Here is a 4,400-nt window from a genome sequence, read left to right as displayed (position 1 = left end):
AGACTGATCCAAAAAAAAAAACACATCTGCAGTGTTCACTGGATGTTAGGATAATGAGAGGATCGATAGTCTTCAACCAGGTGCTTAATCAGTGAAAAAGTTCTCTCCCTCAGAACTGCTCAAATGATGATGTCTGAACGATCATCATATGAAATGGCAGGCTTGATAAACTCCAATATAATGAACCTGGGTGGTTGCACAACTTAATGGTCGTTTCTCAAGCAGAGCTAATATGTGGCAAAGTCATTTTTCTCTCTGACACCAGTTGTGCCCTTGGCTCTGCACATCCTACCTCATTTTATCAGACAGATGTCTGCAGGACTTGTTTCATTATTTATTTTATTTTTTTCAGATATAATTACCCACATCATGGTGATCATTGTCAGTGCTGTCAGTCAACCTTCTCACAGTCATTGCAACCACTTGCACTTTCTAAAGTCTTTACCGATTACAACTAACTCCACTGGATTTTTTTGTGCTACATCAACACCGAGTGATGAAAAAGGAAAATAACTCCAGATTTCTAGATTAAAAAAAGAAGAAATCTTACAAAAGTTTGCATTCAATTCCTTTTACGCTGATTTCTGAAGGAAATCCAGTGCAACTAATTGTCTGTAGAAATCCTCGAATTAAAAAAATGGAGTCTCTGCCTGTGTCTATGTTAATCTTTGAAGGCGTCTGAGGTGAAAGTTGGTCTGAAAAAAAATCCCTAAGTTTGTCAAAAGCCATACAGCGGACACAGCAACTATAGAAAAAGGTCCTCTAGTCAGATGAGAACAAATTTGAACTATTTATTTGGTCATCAATGACCTTGACAGAAATAGGGCTCATCAGCCTGAACACACCATCAACAAAAACACGTATGGTAATGGCAGTTTTTCTTTTGGCAGGGAAAAGTTAATTACAGGGTAAAGCTGGAAGAAAACCTGATAGAAATGCTGAGACTGTAGTGGAAGATCCTACCAGCAGGACAAGGAGTCAAACACCCAGCCAGCGTTACGTAAAATGGTTTAATGCATGTTGATGTGTTAAGATCTTCCAATCCGTCACAAAATTGATGTTCACACATTTTCTCCATCCCATCTGACTGCAGTTGAGCTATTTTGTACCACAGGGACGAAGAATTTCTAATGAATTAGTAATAAATGTGTCTTGGGCAAAACAATGCCTACATTTCACCTTTAGAGGACAAGAGGCAATTTATTGAGACATTACTGACCTTAGATTACTTAATAAAAATGCAAAGTGTGCAAAAATGTCACAAAAGCAAAATGTGTTGAAACGCAAAAGGTCTGGGTTTAATATTTGAGCCGAAGCCACAAATGTTTGCAATGAAGAGTAGAGAAGAAGAGAGATAACCTAACACCTGCTGAAACAGGAGTGATTGTTTTCTTTATTTAATCTTTTTATAAGCTTAGTGTGCAGGTGACATGTCAGATTATTTTATTTATTTATGTTTTATGCTCAGCTACCTCAGAGTTACCTTTGCATGCATCACAAGGTGCTTCCAAAACACACACACACACATGCGCACGCACACACACACACACACACACATGCAACACTGCATGCATGCGTGCATGCGAGGTGTGCTTCCTGTCTCCTTCAATTCGCTCATGTGACTCACTTTTCCACAGACTGCCTACTGGGATCAGTTGCCATAGCAACCAGCTGATCATATGATGGTTACTCACTCTTTGAGCTTTTTCTCTCTTTTTATTCCCCACCCCTCTCTTCTTCTTCTTCTTCTTCTTGTTCTTCCTTCCTCCTCCTCTTGAGCACCTTTTTACCGCCGCTCGTCTCCGCTGTCGTGAATGAGCCGCTGAACTTAACGGTGCAGCAGCATCATCCGTCCACCTCAGCAAACTCAGCATGCAGTCGGTTCACCCGCTGGTGGTTTTGCAGCCCCTGGTGTTTGGTGACTCACAAACACAATGGTTATCACACCTTGAAAATTATGCAGTGCCAACCCGATGTCCCCTGCCTCCTGTCAAAGCCCGGAGTCTGGTGCAGGATTACTCGCCTTAAAGCTTCATGGATAACACACAGGCCTCATCCTTAAAGTGAAAACCCAGAAATACTGAGACAGGCACTCGCACTTCACATTTTATTCTTGAGAAATTGGCAAACGAAGCAGAAAGATTGTCCCACGACTTCCCATCAGCACATTTTTCATCTCAAACGCTGCTTCCTTTACCCAGGTGATTTTATTTTTATTTTTACAATGCTGTCAGGGCGGTTAAAGAAGTAGAGGCGGCGAGGTTCTTGGATGCATTCCTAATGTTTCACACTCTGTTAAAGTAGACCGCTGAATGGAGGGCTAATGAGGCATCAGACCGGGCTGTGATTTACAGCTCTCTGAAGGGCCATTTATCGAGGCTTAGTTCTGTGAAGTCGGACAGCTAACCTCCCTGTAAACAGAGGCTTATCTGCAGTCTTCTCCAGGTTCATGATACATTCAAGTCATGTATTGTCCTCTAAATGTCTGTTTGACATCATGTTTGGGACCGCACATGTAGGATAGAGACATGTTTTTGAGAGGAAAGGAAAATTTTATTTCATAAATTTAAGGGAGGAGGAAATATTTATCTGAGGTCTGAGACTCAAACAGGCATTTTTATCTTAGGCAATCAGGTGACAGTAAGTCACTTTAGTCAAAGTGGACAAACAAATTACATTTCTACATATTAGTTTTCAATAATGTTTTTTTTAACAGTACAACACCTCCCTAAAGCAATAACACCCTTTGAATTGAACTTGTTATTTGAGTTAAGTGACAGGAAAATGTTTTGCGGTTTTCACATTTTGAATACAAAATAAAATCTGAAATATTGTGATGTGTATTTGTATTCAGCTGCCTGTGAGTCGGTGCTTTGTGGACCCACCTTTTGGTATAATGAAAGTCTTTTGGCCTGGGTCTCTACCAGCTTTGCCGAGATTTCTGCCCGTTTTTCTTTTATAAAGTAGGTAAAGCCAGTGGAGAAACACCTGTGAACATAAATTTTTAAGCATTTTCCCCACACAGCATCTTAGGTGGTGGACATTATTCAATAAATCGGTAAGCTCTGGAGGCAATATTGATCAAACAGAATTTGATGGAGCAAATTTGAAAGGGCTATACACACCTTTAAGATTTTATTTTAAAAAAAACAAATAGCAAAGAACACACTACTTTGTGTTGATCATCAAATCCTGATGAATGCAATGAATTTTGCGGTTCTAACATGACAAAATGCAAAAAAGCCAAAGGTGAATCCCTTCACAAAGCATCAGAATCACATAATGTGAATGCAGTCATGAAATTTCCTTTGAAAGAATATCTGACATTAAAATTGGGATTGCACAAAGAAAACGCTGCATACCCTTATGGAAAGTTATCCTTCAGCTTAAATTCAATTAAGGAAAGAGGATATAGCAAATGATACTGCAGGATGTTCCACTCTCCATCTGCGAAGTATCAGCCACGACCCCCCCAGGCCTCAGGAGAAGCAGGTTGCCAGGTCACAAATTAAACATGCTGACGAAAACCTACGGGCAAAACCTGTTCCTCGTCTCGGGGGGTGTTTCTGCGCAGCTGAGCCACGTCGGCTGTTCATGGTCCAACTCATTCTCTCTGCTCCCCCTTTAGCCACCTGCCAGTGGCTTGCTCCAGAATCCATCAGTGTGCTGACACCTTGCCCACTCCCCTCTGGGCCTGTGAGGGCAGGTGCTGGAAGAAGGCAGACAAATGAGGCGGGTGAGGGATTTTAGCAAGTCCCACCACTGTTTGCTGGATTCGTTTTGTTGAATGACAACAACGCTGTGACTATCAACTCAGTTCAAACCCGTAGAAATATACAAATTATTTAAAAAAAACAAAGCATGCTGTATTCACTCTCATGTTCAAGGACAGCTAAATCATTTGTATTCCATCCCTCTCCTTCCTCTATTTCCCTTTAATAGCCCGTCCCGGCTGCGCAGCTGACAAGAACCTCATTAGCAGTGGCTAAAGCTGCTCTCCGCTTCCTCAAATAAAGAAATAAACACAAAAGTCACGACCAGGAGAGCAGAACCATTAGTATTGGCACCTTTGATGAATGCGCAGTCACAAAAATCAATGAGGGGAATTAGGAAATAAGATGTCAATGCCTGAAGAAAATGACAATTAAATTTTTCTTTAAACTTGGCAGTAAGGTTGTTTAAAAGAGATACAAGAACAAACTGAACTTAGCTATTATAATTCAATTAAGCCATTGTAGTTCTGAGACAATATCCCCGTATTTACTCAACTCCAAGGCAAAGCTTCACGTTATTCTTTATAGTCGTTGCTCTGTGTGGTTAAGTGTGTTTGAGGACGAGTGGGAAGTAGCGGCTGAAAATAGATCAGAGGACTTATTACGTCAGCAGGATTACCACATCAA

The sequence above is a fragment of the Poecilia formosa genome, unplaced genomic scaffold (genome assembly GCF_000485575.1).
Source record: "Poecilia formosa unplaced genomic scaffold, Poecilia_formosa-5.1.2 Scaffold270, whole genome shotgun sequence".
Classification (NCBI taxonomy): domain Eukaryota; kingdom Metazoa; phylum Chordata; class Actinopteri; order Cyprinodontiformes; family Poeciliidae; genus Poecilia; species Poecilia formosa.
Note: the sequence above shows the minus strand (reverse complement) of the source record.